Genomic DNA, 18,578 nt, shown 5'->3' on the forward strand with positions numbered 1-18,578 from the left:
GGTAGGGGCGATGAGAGGGACTGAAGCGAAACTGTTACACTTACATAACACAAAGAAGCTGTTTGTTTGACTTGCCTGATTTATCTGATACATTTTGCTGCCATCCTATCTGAGCATCCATTTCCATCATGCACCTGTGCTTTGACCAGCTGTGTCTGACATGGTCTGTATAGCTGGCTTCCTGTTGAGCCTCATCAACTTCACTGCCTACTTACTGCTCATCTCATTTAACCAGATAATTGAATTCTCTGAGGTTAACATTCTTGGCCAAATGGCAATCATCCACACTGCCTGCTAGTGATGAGAGAGAGTGGATTGAGAGGGGATGCCTTGTAGGGTGTGTGAGAGAGGAAGGGAGATCAATGCTGCAGACAGCTGGAGCGGGCAGCTCCTGGGTCCAGGTAGTAGCCTCAGATGTGTAATTTGACTGTGGAGAGAGAAACACTTCCAGCTGGTGGTGACTGACTGGAATCTGTGTTGTAGAGAGCTTGTCCCTGCTCACCAGTCATTAGTCTTAAACCAACCAGGGAAACCAGTTTCACTGTATATATGGCCTGCAGGTTTTATACTTTTTATTCTCCCACCATCACTGCACTCTGATGTCAACGGTCATTACCATAAAACAGCCCTGCATCACTACACAAGGCTGCTATGCAATGAGCTGACCATTACATACAGATGACAGAGAATGTAGTAAAGGGCCTGGTAACAGACTTTAAGTCAGGGTGTGGGTACATTAGTTTGACTCTCCTGCCCCTGGGTTACTGTGAATGGAATGCTACCATTACAACCTTGTTGTTGCTAGACAATTGACACAGTTGGTATGGCAGCAGGTGGAAGGAGGATGCTTTAACTCTATCAAATTAAATAGCTAATTATACCACTACACCACTCCTCCCAAAATCTGCATCTTGATTCCCAAGAGATGACTTTCAACAGAACATTGATATTCTTTAGAGGGCGGAGGAAGGGGGTTTAGGCTCACGTCAAATTAAAAAGTAAACAGTACTAATTATAATGTCCTCCATTTATCAGACATCTAAAGCACAAACAAGTTGTCGAAGTGTTTAAAAGTTTATCACAGCATTCAAATATTCAGATTCTTTCCTAGAAGTATACAGCCTTATATCTCAGAGATTGGGACACACTATTCCTAGCTTCAGTGGGCCTGTAGCATGCAAACATTAACCTTTTTACTCTGATAATAACATGCTTATAGTGGCGGCCCAAGCATAGAAATGTGTGAAAAGTAAATGTAATTGCTAAAATATACTTTACAATCAAATGTAAAAGTATGAGTCATTTCAAATTCCTGATATTAAGCAAACCAAATGGCACAATTTGTTTTATTTGTTTTCATTTTCGGATAGCCAGGGGTACACTCCAACACAGACATAATTTACAATTAAGCATTTGTGTTTATTGAGTCCGCTAGATCAGAGGCAGCATCCTGTAGTCGCCTCTTTACTGTCGATGTTGAGACAGGTGTTTTGCCTGTACTATTTATTGAAGCTGCCAGTTAAGGACTTGTGAGGCGTCTGTTTCTCAAACTAGACACTAATGTACTTGTCCTCTTGCTCAGTTGTGCACCGGGGCCTCCCACTCCTCTTTCTATTCTGGTTAGAGCCAGTTTGTGCTGTTCTGTTGAGGGTATAGTACAGTGCGTAGTACGAGATCTTCAGTTTCTTGTCAAATTCTCGCATGGAATAACCTTAATTTCTCAGAACAAGAATAGACTGATGAGTTTCAGAAGAAAGTTATTTGTTTCTGGCCATTTTGAGCCTGTAATCGAACCCACAAATACTGATGCTCCAGATACTCAACTAATCTAAAGAAGGCTAATTGTATTGCTTCTTTTATCAGGGCAACAGTTTTCAGCTGTGCTAACATAATTGCAAAAGGGTTTTCTAATGATCAATTAGCCTTTTAAAATGATAAACTTGGATAAGCTAACACAACATGACATTGGAACACAGGAGTGATGGTTGCTGATGTAACGGTTTTCATATAGTGAAGGAGAGTCGGACCAAACTGCAGCGTGTCGATTGCGATCCATGTTTATTTAAACAAACGTAAACACGACTAAACACGAACACTACAAACAATAAACGAAACGAAAACCGAAAACAGCCTATACTTGTGTCAACTAACATCAAACAAGGACATCAAGACACTCAGGACAATCACCCACGACAAACTCAAAGAATATGGCTGCCTAAATATGGTTCCCAATCAGAGACAACGATAAGCACCTGCCTCTGATTGAGAACCACTCCAGACAGCCATAGACCTTGCTAGACAACCCACTAAGCTACAATCCCAATACCACCACCAAAACCCCAAGACAAACACACCACAATTACAAAAACCCCATGCCACACCCTGGCCTGACCAAATACATAAAGATAAACACAAAATACTTTGACCAGGGCGTGACAGCTGATAAATGGGCCTCTGTACGCCTATGTAGATATTCCATAAAAAATCTGCCATTTCCAGCTACAATAGTCATTTACAACATTAACAATGTCTACACTGTATTTCAGATAAATTTGATGTTATTTTAATGGACAAAAAAAAGTGCTTTTCTTTAAAAAACATGGACATTTCTAAGTGACCCCAAACTTTTGAACAGTAGTGTATGTAACAACATAGCCTAAGTTACAAACATGCACAAACTTGCATCCTGCGCCTGATGCCAAACAAGAAATGAGTAGCATAATTATATTGCCATTTTAGCAGACACTTATATCCAGAGCAACTTACAGTAGAGTGCATACATTTTCAGACTTTTTCCCCCTTGTACTGGTCCCCCACAGGAATTGAACCCACAACCCTGGCGTTGCAAGCGCCATGCTCTACCAACTGAGCAACACAGGACTGTATAGCAGATATGCACTCACTGACATACCAGAACCTTTGCCAAGTGTGTGCAATTAAGACATAATTATTAGAGGAAGCAGCCTGCTTTGTTCTGTTACTTTAGGTGGAGGCTTGTTAGTTTTCCATTCTAGGAAAAATAAAGCTCAACAGGGTCCCTGTGTTGGATACGCCTATGAGTTCAGACATGCAGTATGGAACACAATCCTGCCCACAGGGACATTCCATTCCATTAAATTCAAGAGAAGCATGAATCATATAACATTAATAGGAGCTGTTGGGATCTTTTACTGTACATCATACATGTACCAATCAGTTTAGGTGCACAGACAGGTTTGAAAGTGAAAAATAAGGCCTCCAACATTACATTTTGAACTCGGGACTAGATTTTGTTCACCCGGAGACATTTTTTTGGAAAGCACTCTGGACTCATGATTACATTTGTCGGATGCAGTCACTTTACCCCTACCTACATGTAACAATTTACCTCGACTAACCTTTACCCCCACACATTGACTCGGTGCCGGTACCCCTGTAACATTATTGTTATTTTATTGTGTAACTTTTTTTTTAACATGTATTTTTTTACTTTAGTTTATTTAGTAAATATTTACTTAACTCTATTTTCTTAAAACTGCATTGTTTGTTAAGGGCTTGTAAGTAAGCATTTCAAGGTAAGGTCTACTACACCTGTTGTCTTCGCCACATATGACAAATAACATTTGATTTGAGATATAATCTTTGTAGGTGCACAAAATAGGTAAATCTATTATAGGCCTAGTCATCACCCTTATGCTAAAGTATGAAATAGGGAAATATATATATATAGCTGGCTTACATACAAGCTAGCAAGGTGTTTTGAATTTCCATTCTCTCTGTGGCACCATCCCTGGCCCTCATGTAGCCAGGCCTATCTCAGGTGGGCAGCTGCACAAATCTTCGCTGTAACAATTTAAGTGCATGTTTTTCGAAGCGTTAAAAAGATAATGATCAAGATAATGTTCATGGAAATAGCCAACAAGTCAATGCATGTACGTGTAGCTTAGCTTAGCTTAGTGCTAGAGTAGTGATGTTAAAAGAGATGCTAGCTAGGGTTTACTCTTTGCAATGTATTTGGCCATAGATGCCAGATACCATTGGATTACACAAAGTTTATTACAACTTGCAACAATTTGACATCACAGACAACTCACTGAAGCATTGTACAACTTTCAGTTTGTCACTGTGAAAGAACTTAAAGTAACCTAAATCGAACAGTCTTGCTATCACCAAATAGCTCAACCTCTGTAAGTGTGTGCGGCTACACTAACTGGCGGTAGAGGAGTCATGGCTAGGAAGGGATCCAGCTTTTGTAAAATTAACGTAAATTAACGTCAAAAAATGTTATGTAAGCTAACCTTTTCCCTAACCTTAAAATAATTATCCTAACCTGCTACGTTAATTATCCTAACCTGCTGCATAAGTTATCCTAACCTGCTGCGAAAATTAAAATCTGACGTTGATTTGACAAAAGCTGGACCCCTTCGAGCCATGACCCGGGAGAAGGGCTGAACATGTTGATTGGACTCGGATGTTAAAGGCATGAGACAGGTACGATAAATAGCTCAAACGTTATTAGATCATCAAAATCAGGAAAAAAAACGTTTTTCTTACATGTCCGCCAGATCATTGGATACTGCCTCTTTAAGATGTCAATCAGACTGTTGTTTACAGAGGCATGAGCAGGACTGATGCATGTGCAGAATATATTTGTAGAGAGTCGCTGACAGGGACAGTGGAGAGTAGATTCAACTGCACCATGCGCTCTATGGCAAGACAACCGGAGTAGAATACACCTGAAATAAGAGACGAGGACCTCTGTCGTTTTACACCGAATTGCTATAAACCGGTAAGACACAACATTGGTAAAACACCTTCACAAAAACATTCGCGTTAATCAGCTAATGTTAAGTTAGCCATGCTAGCCAACTTATTTCTCCCTCGGTGTGTGTGTGTGTGTGTGTGTGTGTGATACATTATGGCGCTTCGAGTAGGCTATGGAAATCAAGAGTCACTTGCAAGCTATTTTAATCTACATTAACATATTTGCATGAGTATGTAAATATCAGTTTGATATTTGCGTATTGAACGGGATGCATTCCATCACTGATTTCCAAGTTGTACTAGCTCTAACAAGGTTCAAAGTTCAGGTGATTTATGTATATCAGTCTGTGAACCAACCCATCTGTAAACTGTAAAGAATGTTACCTTAGATTTTTTTTAAAGATTTTTTTTTTTACATTGAAATTATGATTTACTGTGACATCCGTTAGGCCTAAGTGCTCGTTAGAGAGGTAAAGACAGCTAAAGTTAGTCTAAGAACTATTTAATAGTGCATGGTGTTTCTGATTTTGCCCATGAAAGAAATACTTTGCCATAGCAATGAGAGTGCCAGTTGTTGTACTGGTGTACTTCTGTGTGAAAACAGCAGTCATTATTGTTGAGTGTCAAATAGAGAAGAATGTAGCCTAGGACAAGTTACATCCAGTATAAAAGCCAACTTCAATAGCTGGCTGTGGAATACTACCATTTAAATATTTCAGCATTAGCTTCATTTAGTTGACTCTCTGTTTGTGTCACAGGCTTGCAAGCAAAAAGCCTATGTTGTAATAGAAAATGTAGTACTCTGCTCTGTTTGTATTTGTTGTGTTTGCTTAAGCTACCTTTTATTATAACATGAAATGTGATCACTCAAGACATGCAGTTTATAGTATTTTGAGGGCAGGCAGTAGTGTGTACTATGCTGGAATGCTTTGGCAGCATTGTTTGTTTGATTTGTGTGCAGTATGATGCCTCCAGCATCACTAAAGGCATTAGGATCCCCTCTGTTGTGCTCTCCGCCATTCTGCTCCTCCCCAACTCCCTTACATAAGGAAAGTATGTAACAGTTTTCTTCTGTAATCAAGAATATTGCTGTGTGAATTGAGCCATGTTTGTATCTTCTGTTTCTTTGGGAGCTGTACTTTTGTTTGGCCTAAACCTGTATTTTCCCATGATATAAATGAATTCCCTCCCTAAGTGTCTATTGGTTATTGTAATATTGTAGTAGTGAAACAAAATTGTGTCTGCCTCCTCCTTGCCCTCTTCCTCGTCCTCCCCTCTTCCTTCCTGTATCCCCCAATACTTAATCATCTGTACAGCTGCTTCTCCATGGGAAAACAAAAAAGATTGTGTACCAACTGGAGAAAGCACTTAATACCCCCCCCCACACACACACACACACTCTCTCTCTCTCTCTCATCCTTAAACAATGTTAGCTGGGGTAGACAGAGTGCATTCCCCTCATGGGCATGAACCCACACTGCGTACTCCCACATCAGTACACTCTCCAACTTCATGATGTCATTGTTGACCAGTCACCCAGTAGGGGAAATATCCAAAGAAGGACTTCCTGTTCTCTTTGCCACAACTATTCTACTCACTGGGTGCATCTCAATTCACTCTCTTCCTCTGTCCCAATCATAACAATGTGAAGTGTTGGTGTACTTGGACCTGCCTGTATTCCTACCACAACCTTATCAGAGCTGTGACTCGCATGTTATCCACTGATTGAAAGGCCGATAAAAACACAGCCAAACCACCTTCTGGTTCCTCCTGTCAGCTACAGGTTCTCTACTGTCAGTCAGTCACTGTGCTTTACTGGAACACAATATTTACAGAACGTACTGCTCATTGCTCACACACAATGCCTCATTGTTCCGTCTCTGATTACAATGATCTATGATTTTGAAATGGCTGATGTCATACTAGGATGTTATAAGGCTACTTTTGTTAGGCCACATTAGGCTCATTAAAATAGCATGTCAGATCCATAGCTATTAGGCTATTTACCTTTACAATTTGATCTCGCCCCACAGAGAATGCTGTGAATGAACAAGACAAACTTTTCTGATCCAGAAATCAAGCAACAATATTATTATCATGAATATATGCAATTAAATGTCAGTAGAAAAGCTATGAAAACAGAGGAAAATGTAGTGTTTGCTGCCCTTCCAGCTGTAGAGTTTGTAGCTTTAGTTGGCTCAGTGAGAAGACTTAGCCAGCCTCCATAGCAACCATTTTTGTTAGGCCTAGTAACCAACATTTTTGCATGAATGAAAGTATTGTATTTAGTTTTTTTGTCCTCAGATGGAAGGATTAAATGGTATGAATTATCAAAATAACATTACAGTTGAAGTCGGAAGTTTACATACACTTAGGTTGGAATCATTAAAACTAGTTTTTCAACCACTCCACACATTTCTAGTTAACAAACTATCGTTTTGGCAAGTCGTTTAGGACATCCACTTTGTGCATGACACAATTCATTTTTCCAACAATTGTTTACAGATTATTTAACTTATAATTCACTGTATCACATTCCCAGTGGGTCAGAAGTTTACATACACTCAATTAGTATTTGGTAGCATTGCCTTTAAATTGTTTAACTTGGGTCAAATGTTTCGGGTAGCCTTCCACAAGCTTCCCACAATCAGTTGGGTGAATTTTGGCCCATTCCACCTGACAGAGCTGGTGTAACTGAGTCAGGGTTGTAGGCCTCCTTGCTTGTACACACTTTTTCAGTTCTGTCCACAAGCTGAAATAAATCATTCTCTCTACTATTATTCTGACATTTCACATTCTTAAAATAAAGTGGTGATCCTAACTGACCTAAAACAGGGCATTTTTACTCGGATTAAATGTCAGGAATTGTGAAAAAGCTCATGTGCAGGATAAGGTGGCTAAGGTGTATGTAAACTTCTGACTTCAACTGTACATATCTACCTCAATTATCTCGTATCCCTGCACATCAACTCGGTACTGGTACCCTGTGTATGTAGCCAAGTTATGATTACTCATTGTGGATTTATTCCTTGTTATTAATTTTCTGTTCTTTTTACATTTTTCTCTCTGCATTGTAGTGAAGGGCCCACAAGTAAGCATTTCACTGTGTAAGCATTTCACTGTTAGTCTACAGCTGTTTACAAAGCATGTGACAAATACAATTTTATTTTGTTACAGTGCTATTAGGCTACAATGCAATAGTTCATTGATGGTTCATTTTGGGGATACATCTAATTTTGAAATAGACTAGGTGCTTTATCTATGCCTGCTGCTGTATCTGTGTAGCCTAAATATCCATGCTAGATGAGATCCATGGAACAGCTATTACTAAAACCCTAATGCAGCAGCCAGTACAGGGCTATTACAGAGCAGTTAATTCCTGTCAGAACACCCCATTACCCACTTCAAATAAATCAATCCTAGCTGTTTAAACCTTTCTGTTCTGTCTGATGTGTACACACACACACTATATTGGTTGTTAATCAGCAATCCTGTCATAGCGACTGTCACAGCAGGGAAATAGGGCCATTTTCACATGGTAAACGCTTTGGCTCAGGATAAATAGAGCATTTACCGCTGAAGGAGGGTCATTTAGTAAACTGAGGCTGTGTTGTGAAACTGATTGTGCTCAAGTGTTGCTGAAAAGGTGATGGATGTGTGAGTGCCATATATTTGAAATCTTCTCTGTTCAGTCCATCCATTTCACTCTCCCTAGGCCCTGCACATTAGCTTTTGGAAATCAGGGCTACTCCATCTGAAGTGCTAGTTTTGATCAAATGACATGGTACACCAGCCACCGGTGACAGTGTTATCATCAGCAGACCAGTCGACAGCACCAGAATGGTGACGTGTCAACAACAGATATAATGTGAAGTTCAGCTGTTTCAGAACATGGGACCAACTGAAGTTGTAGTACTTATCATCCGGCTCACACAGTGGTGTAGAGAGAGCATTGATCCTCTCAGCCGTGGGAAATACAGGGAGGATATGAGACTCTTATTCTTAACCACTGATACAGGGTCCCCCCCCGAGCAGAGATGAGGAGGACAATGGAGAAAGGACAGACTCTGGTCTGGTGGCCTCTTCACTGCCTGGCCCCTTTTGTCACTCACTGGCTTCCATTTCATCCCCCTTCTTTCTCTTTCACTCTTTCAGTTTTGTTGTTGTTGGTCATTCTGTCTCTTCTGTCTTTCCCTTTTTAATTCTTCCCTCATTTTCTCTTTGTTTCTCCCTCCCTCTCTCGCTCTGTGTTTTTTCTGCTGAGGGAATGGCAGTCGTGACTTTTTTGTCTCTACACAATCGCCGGTGTTTGTCATTGGTCGATTTCTTTGAAAGAGCATTGGTCTCCAGGGCGACAGAGAATGGCAGCACCATTTCACTTTTCTCTCCTTCCCCACTCCTCCCCTCCATCGCGTTGAGTGTGTGGGGCTGTCATTCACTCTACTGGATCAGGTAGCAGTGTAACACGTATGCTTTCACAGTGACTGGGCTGTTTCTCTCTTCATCTTGCTCTTCTTTCACAGTGACTGGGCTGTTTCTCTTCATCTTCATCTTGCTCTTCTTTCACAGTGACTGGGCTGTTTCTCTTCATCTTCATCTTGCTCTTCTTTCACAGTGACTGGGCTGTTTCTCTCTTCATCTTGCTCTTCTTTCACAGTGACTGGGCTGTTTCTCTCTTCATCTTGCTCTTCTTTCACAGTGACTGGGCTGTTTCTCTTCATCTTGCTCTTCTTTCACAGTGACTGGGCTGTTTCTCTTCATCTTCATCTTGCTCTTCTTTCACAGTGACTGGGCTGTTTCTCTTCATCTTCATCTTGCTCTTCTTTCACAGTGACTGGGCTGTTTCTCTTCATCTTCATCTTGCTCTTCTTTCACAGTGACTGGGCTGTTTCTCTTCATCTTCATCTTGCTCTTCTTTCACAGTGACTGGGCTGTTTCTCTTCATCTTCATCTTGCTCTTCTTTCACAGTGACTGGGCTGTTTCTCTTCATCTTCATCTTGCTCTTCTTTCACAGTGACTGGGCTGTTTCTCTTCATCTTCATCTTGCTCTTCTTTCACAGTGACTGGGCTGTTTCTCTTCATCTTCATCTTGCTCTTCTTTCACAGCACCACAGAGACCCAGACAGACGGTTGGATTCTACTAAAGAAGGCGAGTAGTTTTGGGGCTTTTGTTCCCCTTTTTTGGAAGTTTGCTTTGTGTCTTTTTCTGTTGGCTGTCTTTGTCAAACTGTTGTTTTCAGAGGGTTTGAATTTAAGTAAATAGTAATAGTTGCTTACGTCGTTCTAATTTCTAAGGCAGATTCTAACAAAAAACAAATGATGAAATCCGGATTCATTTGACAATTTAATGTTCTTTCTGTTCGCTTCTGTGTCGTTCACTACAGGTGAATGCAGGTCTAACACTGAACTGGCACACATTTGTCTTCATATCAGCTGAGGGTCAATTCTACAACGCTCCTGGCAGAACATATTTTATGAGTCAGAGATCTTTTGTTGATATTGTTGTACACCGCTGACGATGAATTAAGATGAGCGTAGGATTGCTTTTCTGTCTAGATTGGTGGCGGAGAGCCTTCCATGGGAAATGAGATGAACTGTCATTTTAGTGTAAAGCTGCATTAGCCTTAAACATGGAACTTACTGTAGTCTTAATTTCAGTAAAAGTATGGAAAGAATTTGTATTGAAACTGTTGGCATGACAGTTGTGTCTGGTCTCAAGATGTGTGTCCTTTGTTAAACACCATTGGGTCGTGTAGTAGAAAAGGACCATAATATCTTGAGACTCCACAGCTGTGAGCTCTGTTTTTCTGGCTTTGTCCCAACATTGACGCACTCTTTGGGCTGTGTCTATGAATTACTTTGTCACATTCTGGCATGGCTTCCGTCTTCAAGTGTTGTCCTCTTTTGACTGCCCTGCTCCGGTTCCACCAACCACGTGGCTTGCCCTGTGTTTGGTAACCGTGGCAATGCCAGAAGCAGAGCTCTCGGCCACTCCCACAGGTGCACTCTTGTCTTGTCTGTCTGATGGCCGGAGGATCTCCTGTTACACCCACACACACACACACACACACAGTTAGGAGACAACTGTTGTGTGTGAGAGGTTATCTCTCATACTCAGAACTGGGTTGCTGAGAAGAGAGCTTGTATTACTTGCCTGTCGTGTGAGAAAAAGATGTATGGTAAGGCTAATATACGTGAGGCAGACTGGCTGGACTCAGTGAGTCATTTTAAATCTACTCAGGGTTTGAAGTGTGTTTGTATGAATCTCCCAAAATGTGTGTGTGTGTGTGCTCACAGGAAGCTGTGGTGGAGTGTGTCATGGCTTTATCTGTAGACATTAATACTTGGCTGATGTAATCAAGAGGAAACAGGGACTAGGGCTGCGTTGTAGCTGCATGCTGCTATGTATGATGTCACCGCTTGCTGACCCAACAATCCTCACATTCCTACTGGTGGTGTTATGCAAAGCAGGCTGGGCATGTGTGGGCTGCTGTGGGGGAGAGACAGAGGACCCTATGACCCTTCTATTAATTAGTAATCAGACACTCACTCACACACACACACACACACATGTCCAGTAGAACACACTCAAGCTCCACTACCATTAGACAGTGATTATACTTTCAGATGTCTTGTCCTAGGTTATATTCAACCAGGGTTCCTGGAAATCCTCCAGGCTACTAGATACTCTCTATAGGTTTTGATGAAACCTTTTACACTAGCACTCTAGATTATGAGACATATATTGTGAGGATGATATCTGTAAAAGAGATGTGTACTAGAACAATGCAAGTCCATTATGTGAGAGGAGTAGTTTCATGTTCCCCAGGCAGGCTGATGTGTGCAGGGAAGGGAAAGGGGAAGGTACACTGACTCACCCAGCCACCCCACTGCACACACAGCAAGATGAATCCTTTGATCCACGGAAGTGAAAGAGAAGTGGAGTGAAAGCCATTGGGACTTATTGTTCTAACAGGTGTTTTTATAGCCCTTTCCCCAGACATCAGACAGAGGAGAAAATGAAAAGAGACAGAGAGGTATTTTTATTTTACCTTTATTTAACTAGACAAGTCAGTTAAGAACAAATTCTTATTTTCAATGACAGCCTAGGAACAGTGGGTTAACTGCCTGTTCAGGTGCAGAACGACAGATTTGTACCTTGTCAGCTCGGGGATTTGAACTTGCAACCTTCTGGTTACTAGTCCAATGCTCTAACCACTAGCCTACCCTGCCACCCCAGAGAGATCGGTAAAGGGAGAACCAGACAGAGACAGGGAGTCAGTGCCTACATTAGGGCGCCTCACACTCTGTCCCTTGTTTACCCCAGACCCCTGACCTCTAATCACCTGACTGTTCCATTCTCCCTAACTGGCACTTCCTGCGCTTTATCATCATCAACAACCCCACCCTCCAGACCCTCTCTCCCTCCTACAGTCTCTTTTTACCTTTCTGTCTCTCTCTTCTTCTTTGTTTCTTTGATTGTTTCGTACTCTCTGTTTCTGCCTAGTCTGTTTGTCGCTCTAGCTCTCTCTAGCTCTAGCTCCTCTCTCTAGCTGTCGCTCGCTCCAGCTCCTCTCTCTCTCTAGCTCCGCTCTACCTCCTCTCTCTCTCTAGCTCTGCTCTACCTCCTCTCTCTCTAGCTTCTCTCCACCTCTCTAGCTCCTCTCTCTCTCTAGCTCCGCTCTAGCTCCTCTCTCTAGTTCTCTCTAGCTCCACTCGCTCTAGCTCCTTCCTCTCTCTAGCTCCCTCCTCTCTCTAGATCCCTCCTCTCTCTCTCTCTCTCTCCGCTCTAGCTCCTCTCTCTCTCTCTCTAGCTCCGCTCTAGCTCCTCTCTCTCTCTCTCTCTCTAGCTCCGCTCTAGCTCCTCTCTCTCTCTCTCTCTAGCTCCGCTCTAGCTCCTCTCTCTCTCTCTCTCTAGCTCTGCTCTAGCTCCTCTCTCTCTCTAGCTCCTCTCCCTCTCTAGCTCCTCTCTCTCTCTCTCTCTCTCTCTCTCTCTCTCTCTCTCTCTCTAGCTCTGCTAGCTCCTCTCTCCCTCTCTCTCCTCTCTCTCTCTGGTTCTAGCTCCTCTCTCTGGTTCTAGCTCCTCTCTCTAGCTTTAGCTCCTCTCTCTCTAGCACTAGCTCCTCTCTCTCTCTCTAGCTCTCTCTAGCTCCTCGCTCTCTCTAGCTCTAGCTCCTCTCTTTAGTTCTCTCTAGCTCCACTTGCTCTAGCTCACTCTAGCTCTAGCTCCTCTCTCTCTCTCTAGCTCACTTTCTCTCAAGCTCTAGCTCACTCTAGCTCCTCTCTCTCTAGCTCGATTTTCCTCTCTCTTTCTCTCTCTCTGTAGCTCCTCGCTCTAGCTCGCTCTAAGCTCTCTCTCTCTGTCTCTGTTTTATATCCATTGTGAATTTCTCTCTCCATTACTTGCTTGTCTCTCTCTGTCTGTCTCTCTCTCTGTTTGTCTCTCTAGTCTGGCCTGGCGGTGTGTTTGTTCACAAGTGTGAGACCAGTGTGTGGCGAGGCGGTATCCCACACACTCCCACCACCAGAACTCCCAGAATGGAGAGGATCTGAGGATTGGGGCTTGGGGTCAGTGTCTGATGTGAGCATACTGTTGACTTAAACCCTGACTGGCTTTTGTGTTCCACACTGAGGGGCTCCATGCATGACTGAGGGAGAGGGAGCCCATCCCTGGCTTTGGGTTGACACTGGTCTAGACTAGATGACAGCAGAGGAAGAGATCTAGGCTATCACGTTTGCTTCTCTCTTTCGTATTGTTGAACTGGTATGAACTGTTTTCATGCACAGACAAGACTGTTGTAGTAATACAGATGAAATGAGGTGAGATTATGATGATTTCCAAATGAGATCATAAAGATAGACCTATATTATTCCTTGACTGTGACAAGTATCATGGCAGAAAACAAAGGCTTTGTTTCTAACTTCTGCGGGGTGTGCTATATTTAAGAGTAAACCATACAATGACCTAAGCCATCCAGACTTTCTCTATCTTCATGATACACAGAGCAGAGCTACAATGCAGGAGCAATAGTTCGACACTGACCATAATGACATGGCTATGTTATACTTAGCTCTGCTAGGAACAAACAAAGTATTACTACTGCCTTGGTCTGGCTTACCCTGACCACAGCCTATGCCAACAAAAGTTCAGAACTCAGTGTGTTGTTGCAAACATGAGAGCAGTGCAGGCTGGGACATATTCAATTAGACAAGCAATGATGCAAAATGTTTAGAAACTTATTGGACTGTAGTCCCTTCTTTGTTTCAAAGGGTTTTCTCCTATTGGATCCTGTTGAACACAACGCTGTATTTTGCCTTCTGTATGTTTTAACTGTCTCTCTCTCTCTGTCTGTCTCTCTCTGTCTCTCTGTCTCTGTCTGATGGACAGAGGTTAAAGCATACAGAAGGCCGCCCGACAGACAGGCAGAGGTTAAAACATACAGAAGGCCGTCCGACAGACTGACAGACAGGTTAAAGCATACAGAAGGCAAAATGCAGCGTTGTGTTATACAGGATCCAATAGGAGAAAACCCTTTGAAACGAAGAAGGGACTCCGTCCGTCTGTCCGTCCTTTCCCCACCTGTTGGAGGTTTTCTGGGAAACAGTAGAACAAGAGAGCGAGGTCTCATCTCTGAAGAGGGGGAGGGGAGACGGTTGAGCCTTAGACTTAATGCTATTCAAGCATGATGCAGAACAGCCAACAAGACAGAACCTATCAGCTGCATGAGTCCCCCTGAGCCCACCTCCCTCCACAGAACCTATTGAAGAAGTGACAGGAAAGAGAGGTCTATTTGTCTTCCTCCTACCTCAGATACTGACATCTTCCTGCCTTTTCTGCCCTGATCTACTGTTGGCTTATTGCTCTCTGGACAGATTTATGTGTGTCCTTAGTAAAGGTATTAAGTTATTATGGGCTCTGATTGAGGCCAGTGAAAGGGTGATCTGGGTTGTGGGTTTGGGAATGCTCTCAGTCTTTAGTGTCCTGGGACTGAACATTTAGCAGGAGGAAACGGGGCTGTATTGGATTTGACTGCTAAGATGATGACGCTTTTTAGACCTCATCTGTTCTTTCTTTGCTTTCTTTCTTTTTGCTTGATGCAAACTGGAGGGGGGAATGTTGAATGTGTTATAGAAAAGTAAGGTTTGGGGGGGGGGTTGGAGGGGTTTGGGGGGGTTGAATGTGTTATAGAAAAGTAAGGTTTGGGGGGTTGAATGTGTTATAGAAAAGTAAGGTTTGGGGGGTTGAATGTGTTATAGAAAAGTAAGGTTTGGGGGGTTGAATGTGTTATAGAAAAGTAAGGTTTGGGGGGTTGAATGTGTTATAGAAAAGTAAGGTTTGGGGGGTTGAATGTGTTATAGAAAAGTAAGGTTTGGGGGGTGGAGGGAGGTGAACCAGAATCAAATCAGGGTTTACAGGAGGGGGGGGTTGAATGTGTTATAGAAAAGTAAGGTTTGGGGGGTTGAGTGAATATGGCGATTCTCCTTTAATCCCAGAAAGCAGCCATTCAACTTGCCATTGACCAGCTTTTCAAGATTAATAATGCCAAAATACATTTGATACTTATCAAATAATGTTTTTGTTGAGCAACTATTGTCATTACTGACGTCATGGCTGATACGTACTTCCAAAAAAGGTCAAAATAAAAAGTTACATGCCACTGAAAAAAATCCTTGTCTGGAAAGAATCTAAGTATTGTTTTTGACCAAGTGTCTCAAATCCACCTCTTTTGCTCCTGCATAATTAGTCATGGATTTGAAATACACACAAATAAATAAAGCCTATCTAGAAATATACAATCACTGTAAAATTGTACCCTATATTGTCTACTTCATCTACTTACATGAAATATTATTGCATTCTGTGTAGCATTTGTGAAACAACAGATTGATATAACGTTCATACACTATTGTAGGTAGTAAAATCAATTACCTTTCCAGCCAACCTGTGCTTGGCAGTAATTTCATTGGAGGTGCAGAAGAGGTGGATTTGGTGCATGCGCATTTGGTTAAAAAAAAAAAAAAGATTCTTTCCAGACAATAAACATTTTTGGTTGCATGTAACTTTTTATTTATTTGTATTTTTTTTGGAAGTACGCAATGACCGTAACGACAGTAATGATAGTTGCTCAGTGAAACTGTTTTCTTTGGTAAGTACAGAACGGTTGTTGACATTAAGCTTGAAAAGCTGGTGAAAGGCAAGTTGAATGGCTGCTTTCTGGGCTTGAAGGAGAATTGCCATATGTCTCCTGTAAACCCATATTCTGGTTCAGGAGGGAGGCACCCTCAGGAATGCCTGGAAGGGGACCGTGAAATCTCAAAGCCTTGAGATTAATCCTTACATCACATCTAACTCACCCTGCCCTCAGCTCTCATTGGCTCGGTTTGACTTTTGGGATTTACCAGCTAAGTAGTTCCTAATTGTAGGGAAAAAGACTGACTTCTCGATATTGCCCTTTTAAAACTTTACTTCCCTCTGGCACCTTCTGCTTTTCTCACCCAGGCCACTAGCAACCGAACCTCCAGGGTTCTCTCCCTTCACTGTAGTTCCAGTCAGAAGTGGAATTGTGTGTGTGAGAGAGAGAGTATTACTGGATCTGTTGTGGATCTGACCTCTTAAATGTGTCAAAAGCTTGTGTCATTGGACAGAAGTGTCAGATGTGAGCAAACTCTCTGATGGGTTCCATAGTTCAGGCTGCAGTAAAAAGCTAGACCTAGCCTGGTTTATATGGTTTCATTAAGGTTGGGGGACATATGGGTTATTGCAAGACAAAATAGCCCCATTATTTAACATTTTAGTCTCAATGAGTCTGTGTTTGTGAATGTGTTTAGTTAAAGACTGTTATGAATCATGTCAGTTCAGTCTTGGTAAATTAGACTAATGCTCAGGTTGTGTTGATTTTTAGTGTGTTCACCCTAAAGGCCATAGGATGTCCTGCCGTGACAATACCAACACAACATCTATTTGGCCTGGCACGGCTCCAAATCCAACCTTAGTTGCTTAGCAGGAACCACACACACACACATCTGCTTGTTTTGAAGGGTTTCCCTGTTTCTTTGTGAAACAGACTAGGCTATCCAAGAGAGGGCCTGCTCTATTGGGATCCTCCTGAGTATCAGTGACCAGCCCTGGGGTTTTGGGTTGGAGAGGCAGAGGGAATCATGTAGTGTGGGAGCGTAAGGGAGATGGAAGGAGAGAGAGAGTGAAAAAGGGATGAAGAGAGAGAGGTGTTGATGGAAAACAGGCCTCAGCTCCTGCTGTGGGGCTCCCACACACAACCATTGGTAATGCTAGGCTCTCTGGTGTGTGTGTGTGTGAGATTCTGTGCTTATTCCAGGAACAGAAATGGCAAAGTTTGAATTTGGGGCTAAGTATGCATTAGTCAATGTGCACGAATGTGATCAGTGTGTGTTCTGTGTCTGTCCTATTTCCCTGCAGTGACAAGATTGCTGATTTAACCATTGTGTGTGTGTCAGAGGAGGCTGGTATGAGGAAGGGCACATTGTAATAGCTGGAATGAAATCAATGGTATGGTACCAAACATATGGAAATAACGTGTTTGACTCCTTTCCATTAATTCCAGCCATTACAATGAGCCCGTCCTCCTATAGCTCCTCCCACCAGCCTCTGGTGTTTCTCTGTAGCTGGTGTGGATAGAGATCGTTGATTCCAGCAAATGTGTTACTGAGAATGAATGAGGTAGGTGGAGAGCGGGGGAGAGAATACTCTTCTACTCCCAGTACCTGGAGAGGGGGAGGGGGATGCCCTGTCAGCAGCGTGTGTCAGGGCGGGGTGAAAGGAGAGCGACTGGGAGGGTGTGTTTCTGTATGTCAGAAAGGGAAGGGTGGAGAGGGAGGGGTAGAGAGAGGGAGAGTTCAGCAGTCACTCAGATCTTCCTGAAGCAGCCATTGAACGAGTGACGGAGAGAAACAGGGGTAGAAAAAAGAGAGAAAGGAAGAATGAGAGAAACAGATGAGTAGCAACAGAACGATCTGTTTAATCCCCAGCCACCTTGTCTGACTCGGACCCCCACTGGACTTTACACACTCACTCCCTCTTGCGCTGGGACTACACTTCCTGATCCCTCTCTCCAGAGCCCGGAGGAGCGAGTGGAATCTACCCGAGAGAGAGAGAGCTGTTAAAGAAGACATTTCCACACCTGGTGAGTGTGGCATATGTTGTTCTGGGAAAAAGTGTGTGTGTGTGTGTGTTTTTCTCTGAGTGAGTGTGGGTTTGTGTGAGGGACTTTATATGAGTGTGTGTTCAATGTCCCCAACCAGGCTACTATGTCTTTAAATGTATCTGTTGCTACTAGGCCCCCTCTGTGGCACAACTCAAACCTGTTAGGGGGAAACTGTCTGCCCGACCTGTGTGTGTTTCTGCATGAATGTATGCGTGACAAGGCATGATAAGGCCATGGGTATCTAAGGCCATGGGTATCTCTTCCACAGCCTGCATGTCACCCAGCTCTTTTTACTTTATTGAGGGCATGCGCAGAGTTCACTCACTGCCTATACAAAGCTTATTTAACTGTTAGCGTGCTACACATTACGAAATATGAACTTATTATCCTAACCTGTGTGTGTGTGTGTTTTTTTTAGAGTCTGTAGTTGTTGTTCAACCATGTGCAGCCATAGGGAGCCAGAGATTTTATTGTCTGGCTTACTCTGAGAGTAAATAGCCATACTTCATGTGTCGTGTGTGTGTACATGTTAGTGTGTGAGATGGTTGCGGAGGGAGGGACGTAAAGGTATTTAAACTCGAGCACATTTTCAACCAACTGTCTCCTCAGTCAGTAGATTATTATTATTTTTTGACATTTAGAGAAAGTTTGTG

At 42.7% G+C, this 18,578-nt stretch overlaps 1 protein-coding gene across 5 annotated transcripts in view; it reads left to right on the forward strand.

The window, feature by feature from the left end:
* The first annotated feature begins 4,496 nt into the window (after positions 1 to 4,496).
* The window catches only part of LOC112218671 (ras association domain-containing protein 8), a 46,216-nt gene continuing 32,134 nt past the window's right edge, over positions 4,497 to 18,578 (forward strand). For 2 of the 5 annotated variants that reach the window (XM_024379672.2, XM_024379675.2), the window contains exon 1: positions 17,595 to 17,904. The gene's annotated coding sequence lies outside the window, so the exon portion shown is untranslated. Of the gene's footprint in view, positions 4,769 to 17,594; positions 17,905 to 18,578 lie in introns of those variants that run through there. The other 3 variants (XM_024379673.2, XM_024379677.2, XM_024379676.2) reach the window with 3 other exon arrangements.

Source organism: Oncorhynchus tshawytscha, linkage group LG19 (assembly GCF_018296145.1).
Source record: "Oncorhynchus tshawytscha isolate Ot180627B linkage group LG19, Otsh_v2.0, whole genome shotgun sequence".
Classification (NCBI taxonomy): Eukaryota; Metazoa; Chordata; class Actinopteri; order Salmoniformes; family Salmonidae; genus Oncorhynchus; species Oncorhynchus tshawytscha.